Source organism: Somniosus microcephalus, unplaced genomic scaffold, assembly GCF_052327205.1.
Source record: "Somniosus microcephalus isolate GS21.2 unplaced genomic scaffold, FLI_Smic_1.0 scaffold13, whole genome shotgun sequence".
Classification (NCBI taxonomy): Eukaryota; Metazoa; Chordata; class Chondrichthyes; order Squaliformes; family Somniosidae; genus Somniosus; species Somniosus microcephalus.
Genome location: NW_028225200.1, coordinates 844,761 through 859,828, shown reverse-complemented (window position 1 = coordinate 859,828; position 15,068 = coordinate 844,761). Strand labels below are relative to the sequence as shown.

The window sequence follows — 15,068 nt, the reverse complement described above, 5'->3', positions numbered from 1 at the left end:
ATTAGAAGGGGAGGATTTGTAGACAGGATATTTAACTCAAACATCAAGATCTGACAGTCACTCAATTCAGCAGGACCTGAATATCATCAGACATAACATGAAAGCAAAAAGCACCATTCACAGCGGGGAGAAACCGTACATGTGTTCTGTGTGTGGACGAGGATTCAGTCGATCCTCTGGCCTGGCGAAACACAAGCGCAGTCACACCGAGGAGAAACTGTGGAAATGTAGGGACTGTGGGAAAGGATTTGTTGACCCATATCAGCTGGAAACCCATCGGCGCAGTCACACCGGGAAGAAACCATTCACCTGCTCTGAGTGTGGGAATGGATTCACTCAGTCAAGTGACCTGCTGACACACCAGCGAATTCACACTGGGGAGAGGCCGTTCAGCTGCTCCGTGTGTGGGAAGGGACTCACTCAGTCATCCCAGCTACTGAGACACCAACTTGTTCACACAAACATGAGACCTTTTAAATGTTCTGACTGTGAGAAAAGCTTTAAAAGCAAAAGGGATCTGCTGACACACCAGCGAATTCATTCTGGGGAGAGGCCATTCACCTGTTCTGACTGTAGAAAAGGATTCACGAATTGAACCACCTTTCTGACACACCAGTGAGTTCACACTGGGGAGAGGCCATTCACCTGCTCAGTGTGTGGGAAGGGATTCATAAATTCATCCCACCTACTGACACACCAGCGAGTTCACACCGGGGAGAGGCTGTTCACCTGCTCAGTGTGTGGTAAGGGACTCACTCAGAACTGCAGCCTGCTGGCATACCAACGAGTTCACTCTGGGGAGAGGCCATTCACCTGCTCAGTGTGTGGGAAGGGATTCACTCAGAGCTCCATCCTGCTGAGACACCAGCGCACTCACACTGGGGAGAGGCTATCACCTGTTCCGAGTTTGGGAAGGGATTCACTCGGTCATACAACCTGCTGACACATCAGCAAGTTCACAAGTGACTGCAGGGGTTGGATTCTGCTGTTATTGCTGCTGTTAATCACATCCAGGACTGAACCATGTTCATTCTGACAGTTGGGTTCACTCCTGCTGTGGAACTCCACCACTGACCCTGCTGAAGGTTGTAGGCTCAGGGAGTGGGGCCTCCAGGAGTGGACGGTAAGAAAGCTGGGTTTCGGTATCCTAACAAATATATGGCGAGGAACCAGAGGAATCCTTACTAAGGAAATGACTGGGGTTTTGCCAGCCAGCGTAGGTCTAGGGGTGAATGAATCCTGACTCCCTGAACTGTCTTACATTGAACCCAGTTCAGATCAAGATGAATTCAGTTTACAGGAGAATAGAGAGAAATATCACCCACAGTTGAGGGAGACAAAAGCAGCCAATAGAGAAGCTCAGAGATCTTTGGAAAAGAAGATGGTGCTCAATTGTGGTAAAAATGGCAAAATCTTTCCCAGCTCCGTCAGGAGGCAGAATCCCGTTAAAGATGGTTTTGGGCAGGGGTGGGCAATGATTTGGGCTGGAGGGCCACTGAACAAGTTGTGGTGAGCTGTTGAGGGCCGCACACCAATGTTGTCCCTAAGGTGCGCGGCTGCACGGTGGCGCAGCAATGGCAAGGCTCTGTGCAGGCCGCTCACCAGCTCCTGCTGCTGGGAGAGAAACCGCGCAGCATATTTAAAGGGACCGTGCACGTTGGTGAGTGCAAAGTGTTCAATTGGTGAATCGGAAACAGTCCGACTCTTAATGTTGAGCATCGCACCACTTCTACCCTCCCAATAATTTATCAACATAAATTCAGATAGTCGTCAGATACTATCTTAAATACACAGAATGTGGTGTAAGATAGTAAAATCTGCCGTTACTAAATGAATGAAATGAGTGCTCGATCGATCGATGGAGTATATGTTGGACTGAAAGTCCACGTGGCTGTTTGGCCGAGTGGCTCGAGTCTTTTGAAGTACAAGTAGCTCTTTGTGGACACTGTTTCTGCTTCAAAAAACTGAAGAAATCAGAAGTCATTAACGGAGATGGGCACAGCATGCCAGCTCAACAAATGGCACCAAAGAATGGTGGGATGTGGGTTTATGCCCATTCTCCCTCACACTGCAAATCCTTAATCTCCACTGGACTGTCGGGAAGAAAGAGGGGGTCAACAGAAAGTGAGCGTGTCCCCACAAGGAAGTCCATTTGGAGGATGAGACCCCACGGGTCACAGTAGAATGGCAGGGTCAAAGCAAGCTGCCCACCTGTTCCCTCAGCTGAGAATGCTTTGGTTGTGTGCAGGGACCTAAAGAGAAAAAAACACACAACAAAAAATAAAAGGCAAAAGAAAATTCAAAGGGTTTGCTTAAAGTAAGAAAATACTATATTTGTAAAATAACTGCAGGTAGTTCTTTGGCTAAACTCTTACTTAGTCAAACAATCATATTCCAATAAGTGATATTGCAGCTTGCTGTTGATGATAAGTAGAGATGTACTTTGTAGATAAATAGTGTACGAGGTTAGAAAGCAGAAAGTTTCCCATTTGGGGATTTGTGTTGCTGCGGAACTGCTCAGGCTGTTTCCATAGTTATTTTATGGTCCTTTTGGCCATTTTTAGTAGTTGTCCTTCTAGTTCAGATATACTGGGGGTAATTTGAACCTCCCCCACCTGACGGGATTGAATTTCCTGCCTGTTTTACACCTTCCCTGATTTTGCTCTCCAATGATTTCAGTTGAAAGTGAAATCGGGCGGGGTGAAAAACAAGCGGCCGATCTGATCGCATTAGTTTCCCGTCGGGTGCATGAGATTAAAATCACTCCCTGCTATTTCCAAACACAACCCAAGCAAATTTCTCCTGACAATAGTTTGGTTCTGATCCTTAATAATGTTCCAGCTACTCTTATCACCACAATTGCTTTAATTCTGACATTTGGCCTGTGATCTGACAGCAAAGCAGTGATCTCTTCACTGCAGTGAACAAATGGGAACAAACTGGAGGTCCATTGTGCAGGAAGAAACCCAGACACGCGACGACCTTTTCTCTCATTTGAAGATGTGCATTGCTGAAGAGGATAAGACAGCTTGTAATGTGAAGGACAATCCAGTGTCAGGCAGTGTGCTTGGAGATGTCCAAATATTTACCATTATCCAGTCTGGTCCTCCGCATTGAAAACTCTTGGAACATCTCGGATTTGTGAAACATTGAGGTTGATTTTTTTGGAAATATCAAATTCAGCTCTGATTTGCAAACCTTTATTATCGCAATGCTCTTGCCATTGAGATGCATCATTCAGCTGAATAAGGTAGATTTGATATTTTCAATAAATACGGGGTTCAGTTTCATATTTCCAACAAGGATTGGCTTCCCAAGTCCATTAAACACCACAGATCAGATCATTCAGTCAGGCTCATTTTCAAAGAAAGGCTCAATTGCAACTGGCACATGGTCAAGAATGGAATGTCGATCCTTCTCTTGCAGCTGATCGGGGATCTTGGATGTGTTTGATGTTGCTGAGATTGCTGAGCTTAGACTTCTTGGGGCTGATTTTCACTCTGGGTGGACATCGGGTGAGCGGTGCAATGGTGCTGCCTGTCCAATGTCCTTGGTGAGAGGACCCAGCCATTTTGCTGGCCGGGCCTCATCTGTGCAATATCCAGCTCCAACCGCTAAACCAGGGCTGTCAGGGAGCTTGCAGATTGGAGGGCAGGGGTGGGTGAAACTGGAAATCTGGCGGCTCCTCCATGGAACAGAGCCAGACACATTGATGCAGCAAATGGCAGATTCCATTTTCCTGCCTCTGTTTGTGGTTGTGACTCCCCTGCTGCCTCGGAGACAATGACCCGCCTCCTGGCATTACGTGGGCTGGGGTCAGGCTGGGGTCGGGTGCGGCGTATGTTCGGCCTTGAAGCCAGGCCTTGGCGGGCTGGATTGAATCTATTGGCTGGCTAGAACTGGCCCATGGGCCGTATTTTGCCACCGCTGTCCTTGCCCGTATCATCAACAGCTCAACAGAGTCAGGGATTGTTCCCTGAGATTGGAAGGCAGCTCATGGAGTTCCCATCAGAGCCGGGGAACTACAGGCCCATCAGTGTGACCTCCACCACAGGGAAGATGCTTGAAGGGAATCCTAAGAGATGCTGTTTCTGATCACTGCAGAAGAGAAGGGGCAATTAGAGAGACTCACACCGCTTCTGGAAAGGATGGCCTCGACCAACAAACCAGCTTGAGTTTTTTGAAGAAATGTAACCCTTTTACACCGATATTATTCTGGTGAATCTGCGCCACAACCATCTTCCTGAGGTGCGGTGCCCAGATCTGAACGCAATACTCCAGATGGGTTCTAACCAGAGCTCTGTACAGCTCCCACCTGCTGAGACACCAGCGAGCTCACACTGGGGAGAGTCATAGAAACATAGAGATAGGAACAGGAGTAGGCCATTCGGCCCTTCGAGCCTGCTCCGCCATTCAATGAGATCATGGCTGATCTTCGTCTGAGATCATAGCTGATCTTACCAGTTCAGTACCCGGTCCCCGCCTTTTCTCCGTAACCCTTAATCCCCTTAGCCTTCAGAAATATATCCAATTCTCTCTTGAAAATATTTATTGAATTAGCCTTCACAGCCCTCTGTGGCAGGGAATTCCACAGGCTCACCACTCTTTGAGTGAAGAAATTCTTCCTCATCTCTGTTTTAAATGATTTGCCCGCTATTTTTAGACTGTGGCCCCTGGTTCTGTGCTCCCCGGCCATTGGAAACATTCTCTCTGAATTCAGCCTGTCCAGGCCTGCCATAATTTTATATGTTTCGATGAGATCCCCTCTCAATCTTCTAAACTCCAGTGAGTACAAGCCCAAACTATTTAATCTCTCTTCGTAGGTCATTCCCGCCATTCCAGGTATCAGCCTGGTGAATCGCCGTTGCACTCTTTCCATGGCAAGAACATCCTTCCGCAGATGGGGCGACCAAAACTGTACACAATACTCCAGATGCGGTCTCACCAGCACCTTGTACAGCTGTAGTAAGGTATCCCTATTCCTATACTCGAACCCCCTTGATATGAAGGCCAACATACCATTTGCCTTCTTAATCGCCTGTTGCACCTGCATGCTCTCCTTCAGTGACTGGTGCACAAGAACACCCAGGTCCCTCTGCACTTCCCCATCTCCCAATCTATTGCCATTTAGATAATAATCTACCCTTCTGTTTTTACCCCCAAAGTGGATAACCTCGCATTTATCCACATTATAGTGCATCTGCCACGTATCCGCCCATTCCCCCAACCTGTCCAAATCGCACTGTAGCCTCCTGACATCCTCATCAGAGCTCACCCCTCCTCCTAGTTTAGTGTCGTCAGCGAATTTGGAAATATTGCATCCAATTCCCTGATCCAGATCATTTATATATATTGTGAACAGCTGGGGTCCCAGGACAGATCCTTGCGGCACCCCGCTGGTCACTGCCTGCCACTCCGAAAACGAGCCGTTTATTCCAACTCTCTGTTTTCTATCCGCCAGCCAGTTCTCTATCCACGTTAATACTTTGCCCCCAATTCCATGAGCCTTAATTTTGCATGATAATCTTTTGTGTGGAACCTTATCGAAGGCTTTCTGGAAGTCAAGGTACACCACATCCACTGGCTCTCCCCCATCTATTTTACCAGTTACTTCCTCAAAAAATTCCAGCAGATTAGTCAAACACGATTTACCCTTTGTAAATCCATGTTGACTCTGTCCGATCCTTTCCCCATTTGTCAAGTGCTCCGCTATTTTATCCTTAATAATGGACTCTAGCATTTTGCCCACAACCGATGTAAGGCTTACTGGTCTATAATTCCCTGCTTTCTCTCTACCCCCCTTTTTAAATATTGGGGTAACATTAGCTACCCTCCAATCCATGGGTACTGTTCCCGAGTCAATGGAGTTCCGGAAGATGATCCGTGGAGCATCTGCTATCTCCAGGGCCACCTCCTTAAGTACCCTAGGATGTAGTTTATCAGGCCCCGGGGATTTGTCGGCCTTCAGTCCCCTCAACTTACCCAACACCATATCCCTAGAGATACTAATTTCTGTCAGCTCCTCCCTCTCATTAGTCCCTATGTTTGCCGATATTCCTGGGAGGTTATTTGTGTCCTCCTTTGTGAATATAGAACCAAAGTATGAGTTTAATTGGTCTGCCATTTCCTTATTCTCCATTATATATTCTCCCGAATCGGACTGCAAGGGACCGACTTGGGATTTTACCAGTCTTTTCCTCCTGATATACCGATAAAAGCTTTTGCAGTCTGTCTTTATGTTTGCTGCAAGTTTACTTTCGTATTCTATTTTCCCCTTCCTGATTAATCCCTTTGTCCTCTTTTGCTGTATCCTGTACTGCCCCCAATCTTCCGGTCTGGTGCTTTTTTTTGCCAGTTGATATGCCCTTTTTTTTTATTTTATGCTGTCCCTAATTTCCCTCGTTATCCACGGTTGAGTCACCTTTTTAGGTTTATTTTTATGCCAAACCGGTATAAACATGTTCTGGAATTCTTCCATTCTATCTTTGAATGCTTGCCATTGTCTCTCCACTGTCAATCCCCCCAGAAACACCACCCAATCAATCTTACCCAATTCCTGTCTCATACCCTCGTAATTCCCTTTATTTAAGTTCTGGACCTTAGTCTCTGATTCAATTTCCTCACTCTCCATCTCGACTGAGAGCTCGATCATATTATGATCACTCTGACCCAAGGGGCCTCGTACAAGAAGATTGCTGATAAGTCCCTTCTCATTGCACAATACCCAGTCTAAAATGGCCTGATCTCGAGTCGGCTCCTCGACATATTGGTCCAGATAACCGTCCCGAAAACATTCCAGGAATTCCTCCTCCTCAGAATTTTTACTAATTTGGGTAGTCCAATCAATATGTAAATTAAAGTCACCCATGATGACAGCTGTGCTCTTATCGCACGCTTCTCTAATTTCCCTTTTTATGCCTTCCCTCACCTCCATATTACTATTTGGAGGCCTATATATCACACCCACTAACGTTTTCCTCCCCTTGCTATTTCTCATTTCTACCCATACAGATTCCGTTTCATCCGAGTTAATATCCTTCCTTTCCATTGCATTAATCCCCTCCTTTACCAGCAATGCTACCCCACCTCCCCTACCTTTTTGCCGATCCTTCCTAAATATTGTATATCCCTGGATGTTAAGTTCCCAGCCTTGCCCACCCTGCAGCCACGTTTCTGTAATCCCAATCAAATCATACTTGTTTACCTCTATTTCCACAACTAATTCATCCACCTTGTTCCTAATGCTTCTAGCATTAAGATACAAAGCCTTCAGGCTTGCTTTTTTCACACTCTCATTATGAATTAGTTTGGCCCTTTGTGTTTCTCTCCTTTGCTTATTGCTTCTCACCTTTCTACCATCTATTTCTGACTTCATATGACTTCCCTCTTTTCCACTACCTAGGTTCCCATCCCCCTGCCAAATTAGTTTAAATCCTCCCGAACCGCCCTAGAAAATATTACCCCGAGGACATCGGCTCCCTCACAGTTCAGGTGTAGACCGTCCCCTTGGTACAGGTCACTCCTCCCCAAGAACTGGTTCCAATGCCTCAAGAATTTAAATCCCTCTCCCTTGCACCACTGCTCAAGCCACGTATTTAGCTTATCTATCTTACTCTCTCTAAACTTATTTGCTCGTGGCACTGGTAGCAATCCAGAGATTACTACCTTTGAGGTCCTACTTTTCAATTTAGCTCCTAACTCCCTAAATTCAGCTTGTAGGACCTCCTCCCTCTTTTTACCTACATCGTTGGTACCTACATGTACCACGACAACTGGCTGATCCCCCTCCCCCTTCAGAATGCTCTGCACCTGCTCCGAGACATCCTTGACCCTTGCACCAGGGAGGCAACATACCATCTTGGAGTCTCGGTCTCGGCCACAGAAACTCCTATCTATCCCCCTTACAATTGAATCCCCTATCACTATAGCCCTATCTCTCTTTTTCCTGCCCTTCTGTGCAGCAGAGCCAGTCATGGTGCCCTGAACCTGGCTGCTGGTGCCTTCCCCTGATAAGTCATCTCCCCCAACAGTACCCAAAACGGTAAACCTGTTTTGGAGGGAGATGACCGCAGGTGACTCCTGCACTACCTTCCTGCCTTTACCCTGCCTTTTGGTCACCCATTTACTGTCTGAGCTAGCCTTTACCTGCGGTGTGACCAACTCACTGAATGTGCTATCCACAACATCCTCAGCATCGCGTATGCTCCAGAGTGAGTCCATTCGCAGCTCCAGCGCCGCCATGCGGTCCGCTAGGAGCTGCAGCTGGACACACTTCCTGCACACATAGTTGTCAGGGACAGTGTCCCTGATTTCCCACATGGCACAGGAGGAGCATGACACGGGTCTGAGCTGCCCTTCCATGACTTAACCCTTACAATACCTTTTTATTTACTACGATTTAGCTTAATTATTGAATTCTACTTAGAATAAGTTTGTGAAAGTACTCACCAACCAGTCACCTACCTGTTTTCTGGTGTTGTATTTTCACTGCCGCCTCCTGTCCTGGAACCTTTTCCACCTAGGTTAGGCTCCTGAAATAAAATAAATTGAACCTACCTTTTCAACTTCCCCTAACCCCTAAAAGGTTAGAGGAGGTGGAAGGGTGGGAGACACTACACTGTAGTGTTTCGGGTTTAGCAACAGCTCCACCTATATAAGAGTTACTGGCCTCCTGCTCTCCCGACTGCACCAGCTGCTCCCTGGTGACGTCACACACTGATTACTATTTACCCCTCTCCTCTGCTGCTGATTTGGTACGCCTCGCAGCTGCCGCCGGTTTTTAAGCCGGGCTCCTCCTCGCTGCTCCCTGCTGCTCCGAGTGGTCGGGCCTCGCAACTGCCGCCGGTTTTTAAGCCGGGCTCCTCCTCGCTGCTCTCTGCTGCTCCGAGTGGTCGGGCCTCGCAACTGCCGCCGGTTTTTAAGCCGGGCTCCTCCTCGCTGCTCTCTGCTGCTCCGAGTGGTCGGGCCTCGCAACTGCCGCCGGTTTTTAAGCCGGGCTCCTCCTCGCTGCTCTCTGCTGCTCCGAGTGGCAGTCCATTCACCTGCTCCGTGCGTTGGAAGGGATTCACTCACTCATCCAACCTGTTCACTCACGAGCGAGTTCACACCGGGGAGAGGCCGTTCACCTGCTCCGTGTGTGGGAAGGGATTCACTCACTCATCCAACCTGCTGAGACACCAGCGAGTTCATACTGGGGAGAGGTCGTTCACCTGCTCCGTGTGTGGGACAGGATTCACTCGTTGATCCAACCTGCTGAGACACCAGCAAGTTCACAAGTGACTGCAGGGGTTGGATTCTGCTGTTATTGCTGCTGTTAAACACATCCAGGACTGAACCATGTTCATTCTGACAGTTGGAGTTTGTTTCTGCTGATGTCAATAACACCTCTAATTGGGCTGGAGTTAAATATTCTGGAAATAAGTTAAATAAATCTGCTTTGTTCCAAACACACTTTGTATTGAGTCCTTGACGTCTCTAAGATAAAAGGAAACTAATTGATGTCCTGTTACTGACTGTTCCATTCTGGGCCTTTTCTCCTTTGTTAAAGAAAGACTTGTATTCATAAAGCACCTTTCACAACTTCAGGACATCCCAAAGCACTTTACAGCCAATGAAGTACTTTTGAAGAGCAGTCACTGTTGTAATGTAGGAAATGCAGCAGCCAATTTGCGCACAGCAAGGTCCCACAAACAGCTCTGTGATAATGACCAGATGATCTGTTTTAGTGACGTTGGTTCAGGGAGAAATGTTGGCCAGGACTCCAGGGAGAACTCCCCTGCTCTTCGGATTAACATCATGGGATCTTTTATAAAAACAGAAAATGCTGGAAATACTCAGCGGGTCAGGCAGCATCTGTGGGGAGAGAAACAGAGATAACGTTTCAGGTCGATGACCCCAGTTCTGACGAAAGGTCATCGACCTGAAACGTTGTCTCTGTTTCTCTCTTCACAGATGCTGCCTGACCTGCTGAGTATTTCCAGCATTTTCTGTTTCTTTTTCAGATTTCCAGCATCCGCAGTATTTTGCTTTTCTATCCAATCTTTTATGTCCCGTTGTGAGGGCAGAGGGAGCCTCGCTTGAATGTCTCGTCTGAAAGACAGCACCTCTGACAGTGCCGCGATCACTCAGTACTGCATTGGAGTGTCGGCCTAGAGTGTGTTCTCAAGTCTCTGGAGGTGGACTTGATCCCACAACCTCTTGACTCAGAAATGAGAGAGAGAGAGAGAGAGAGTGCTGCCACTGAGACAGAGAGAGAGAGAGAGTGAGAGAGTGCTGCCACTAAGACACAGAGAGAGAGAGTGAGAGAGTGAGAGAGAGAGAGAGTGAGAGAGAGAGTGAGAGTGAGAGTGAGAGTGAGAGTGAGAGTGAGAGAGTGAGAGTGAGAGTGAGAGTGAGAGTGAGAGTGAGAGTGAGAGTGAGAGTGAGAGTGAGAGTGAGAGAGAGTGCTGCCACTGAGACACAACTAACACCCGATCATTACTCTAGATTATTTCAGTTCTCATACCTTCAGTCATGGAGAAGTCCCAGCTCTCCATACCATCCAGGGTGCCTCTCCTGGCCTTGGTATCCAGGGAAGGTATCGCTAACACGCCCCTGTACCTGCCCTGGGAGTGTTTGATGGGACAGTGTAGAGGGAGCTTTACTCTGTATCTAACCCGTGCTGTACCTGCACTGGGAGTGTTTGATGGGACAGTATAGAGGGAGCTTTACTCTATATCTAACCCGTGCTGTACCTGCCCTGGGAGTGTTTGATGGGACAGTGTAGAGGGAGCTTTACTCTGTATCTAACTCGTGCTGTAGTTGCCCTGTGAGTGTTTGATGGGACAGTGTAGAGGGAGCTTTACTCTGTATCTAACCCATGCTGTACCTGCCCTGGGAGTGTTTGATGGGACAGTGTAGAGGGAGCTTTACTCTGTATCTAACCCGTGCTGTACCTGCCCTGGGATTGTTTGATGGGACAGTATAGAGGGAGCTTTACTCTGTATCTAACCCGTGCTGTACCTGCCCAGGGAGTGTTTGATGGGACAGTGTAGCGGGAGATTCACTCTGTATCTAACCCATGCTGTACCTGCCCTGGGAGTGTTTGATGGGACAGTGTAGAGGGAGCTTTACTCTGTATCTAACCCGTGCTGTACCTACCCTGGGATTGTTTGATGGGACAGTGTAGAGGGACCTTTACTCTGTATCTAACCCGTGCTGTACCTGCCCTGGGATTGTTTGATGGGACAGTGTAGAGGGACCTTTACTCTGTATCTAACCCGTGCTGTACCTGTCCTGGGATTGTTTGATGGGACAGTGTAGCGGGAGATTCACTCTGTATCTAGCCCATGCTGTACCTGCCCTGGGAGTGTTTGATGGGACAGTGCAGAGGGAGCTTTACTCTGTATCTAACCCATGCTGTACCTGCCCTGGGAGTGTTTGATGGGACAGTGTAGAGGGAGCTTTACTCTGTATCTAACCTGTGCTGTACCTGCCCTGGGAGTGTTTGATGGGACAGTGTAGATCAGGGTTCTCTGAGGCCCCTCCTGTGTTATAATAATTCCCCGGACCCCCTGTAACACAACACAAGTATTCATTGGCTGTACAGCGCTTTGGGACATCCTGAGATCACACAAGCCTCTCTATAAATGCAAGTCTTTCCATTTCAAATCACTGTGCTTCATTTTTTGAAATAAATAGTTATTTGGCGATTAAGTGCGGTAATAGTATGTTTTAAACTCCCTCCTCCTTGATTCTCCAATACAAGGGGTCCAGTGACTGCACAAGTTGCCTTGTGGCCGCCTTCCTTCCAGCCCACGTGATCTGCTCACCTGAGCAAAGCCCAGCTCCCAGGCGGAGGCGGGGTGTGCACTGATTGGTCCTTTATCGCCCCGCCCACCCCGGCAGCCACCAATCGGAGAGTGAGCAGCGTACAGTGGGCGGGGCTGACCTTTGATTGACAGTTTGAGCTCCTGCTCGCAGCGCTTTGAATTTCACCCCAACAATAGACGGCGGTTGGAGGCGGGACTTGGGCCAAGCGGATTGGCTGCTGGCCTTTGATTGACGGTTGACGGGACCAATCCCCAAGGCCGCGGGCTGTCCTGCTCAGTGGCGCCGCCTGGTGTGAGGGTGAGCGGCAGCTGGAGCTGCGGGTCCCACAAACTGCGCCTGCGCACTGCTCCTGTTCCAGTGGGAGAAGGTGTTCAGCGGGCTGGGCTCCTGGAATTGGGAATGGCCCCAACCTCTAATAAACCCGAGCCTGGATTTGTAGGGGGGAAGGGGGGAGATAGGGGCAACAGGCTGGATGGAGATGCTGGGAATCTGGATCAACCCAATTGGCAGCGAGCGAGGGGCGGCTTCCGCAGCCTTTGCCCCATCGCGCCCAACATCGCTTCCCCTGCGGCTGCTCAATGGGAACTGAGCCAGCGCCCGGTGTGAGGGCTGCTTGTCAGAGAAAGAATGAAAGAGGGAAAGTGTTTCTGGGCCCCCCCTTGAAACCTTCTCACAGACCCTGGTTGAGAACCTCTGATCGACAAGAGGCTCTGCAGTAACTCGCCAAGGCTTCTTCAGCAGCACCTCCCAAACCCACCACCTAGAGGGACGAGGGCAGCAGGCGCAGGGGAACACCACCACCTCCAAGCTCCCCTCCAAGACACACACCATTCCGACATGGACATATATCGCCATTCCTTCATCGTCACTGGGTCAAAATCCTGGAACTTCCTCTCTAACAGCACTGTGGGAGTACCTTCACCACACAGACTGCAGCGGTTCAAGAAGGCGGCTCACCACCACCTTCTCAAGGGCACCAATCCCAAAGTCACGGACACCAATCTCCTCCTATCTCATATAAACCAACCCCAGTCAATGACACCAATCTCCTCCTGTCTGATATAAACCAACCCCAGTCACTGACACCAATCTCCTCCTGTCTGATATAAACCAACCCCACAGTCACGGACACCAATCTCCTCCTATCTGATATAAACCAACCCCACAGTCACTGACACTAATCTCCTCCTGTCTGATATAAACTGTAATGTATGTACCTTTAAGGGGAGAACTACTTTTTACAGCTCCTGTATACTGTAGTACCGGCAGTGACCACACCTGTATATAAACCCTGAGTAGTGATCTGTAGAGTTAGTTCTAGAGTAACCCTGAGTCAGTAAACACCTGTTGAATCGTTCCCTGCAGTCTGTTGTCTGATTATTGAAGGACACAACATTAAGATACACGGATCTAACATTGGCGACGAGGTAGATTCGAACCTACCTGCAACTCTGCATCACCTCCCAGGGATTCGCTCCTGGAGAACAATGGAAGAAGATTGAGTCCAGAAGCACGGGCATCGACCATGGGCAACCGCCCAGTCATCCAGCGGAGATTTGAGCATCGCAGGGGAGGCTGTCGAGAGCCAGGCTTGGCTTTCCAGTCACGGTGGTCCAGCAAAACGGGCTGGCAACAGGTACTGCGCAGACCCTTCCCGGACAGCGACGGGCTAGAGCCCGACCGAGCGGCACAGAAAAAGGCCGAGCAGCATCGACGGGGGAGAGAGAGAGGGCAGAGCGCACAGGGCGCAGCTGGTGTTCAGGACCGAGCGGCGTCAACGGGAGAGAGAGACGAGAGAGCAGAGTGCAGCCGGTGTTCAAGGGCCAAGCAGCATCAACGGGGGAGAGAGGTGCGCAGGAAAACGTGAGGCGCTGCCATTGCCACAAGAACCACAGAGAGCGGCGTTGGCAGCAGTGTGGGAGCAGCGCACGAAACCCACAGGGCATCGCCATTTGATACGAGGACCGCCGAGAGCGGCGTTGGCAGCAGCGCGGGAGATGCCATTTTAAGCCACAGCGGGGAAGAAAGGAAAGCGCGGGAGACGCCATTTTAAGCCGCAGCGGGGAAGAAAGGAAAGCACGGGAGACGCCATTTTAAGCCAGTCTAACCACACCCAAAAATGCCGAAGAGTGGCAGTATCACAGCGTTCGACAATGAAGTCGAAGATTGGACGACATATGTCGAACGCATAGAAGTATACATGAGTCTAGGTTCGGATCGGACATGGCCCTGTGGGTAGCGGAGCGGGCCCAGGGGCCATGTAGCCTGATCCTGCTCCTATTTCATGTGTCTAATTCTGTTAGATTCAGGAGATGGTTCTGTGATAGTAGATTGGCGGTTAGGATCAGATGAGCCATGATCTTATTGAATGGCGGAGCAGGCTCGAGGGGCTGATTGACCTACTCCTGCTCCTATTTCTTATGTTCTTATGTTCTTAAAGCACTGGTATTGTTGAATTCAATGGGTGCAAAAACGTATGGCTTACTACAAAACCTAGTAACCCCAGAGAAGCCAGTAGAAAAGGATTTTGAAAACATAGTGTCAATCCTACAGGACCACTTAAACCTCACACCGCTGCTGATAGCAGAAAGATTTAAGTTTCATAAAAGGAACCAGCATAAAGATGAAAGTAATGCTGAGTATTTAACGGAACTGCGCAAGCTATCGAAACACTGCCAGTTTGGAACGGGACTAGCAGATACTTTAAGGGACAAGTTTGTGTGTGGGCTTCAAAGTGAAGGAACCCAGAAACGGCTTCTATCAGAAAAGGATCTTACGCTGGACAAGGCTTTCAGCATGGCAGCATCACATGAAGCAGCAGCACGGGGCGCTGCAGAGATACAACGGAGACCGCAAGAATATGGCACAAATGAAATATCATACGGAACAGTGAAGTGCTATCGCTGCGGCAGAACAACACATGACCATAATGATTGCTGGTTCAAGGACAAAGTTTGCAGACAGTGTGGAAAAGTAGGACACATAGCAAGAGTCTGCAGGTCGGGAAAGAAAACCAGCAGCAAGAAATCTCCACAGGAGAAGTACAAGAAGGTACATAAGGTGACGGCGAGTAGTTCAGACGAACAGAAGAGTGATACAGACTCCGGAAGCAAGGAGCTGGGTTGTCTGAAACTACCTAATGTGATCAAAATGGAGGATCACCAAACTATCTGGGTCACGCTCAAGATAGCAGGAGTCCAAGTGAAAATGGAATTGGTCACAGGATCAGCCCTAACAGTCATAAACCGAAGGGACTA

At 48.8% G+C, this 15,068-nt stretch overlaps 1 pseudogene; it reads left to right on the top strand.

Annotated features, from left to right (window-relative positions):
- LOC147083937 (uncharacterized) overlaps positions 1 to 15,068 on the top strand; it is a 455,464-nt pseudogene continuing 440,396 nt past the window's right edge.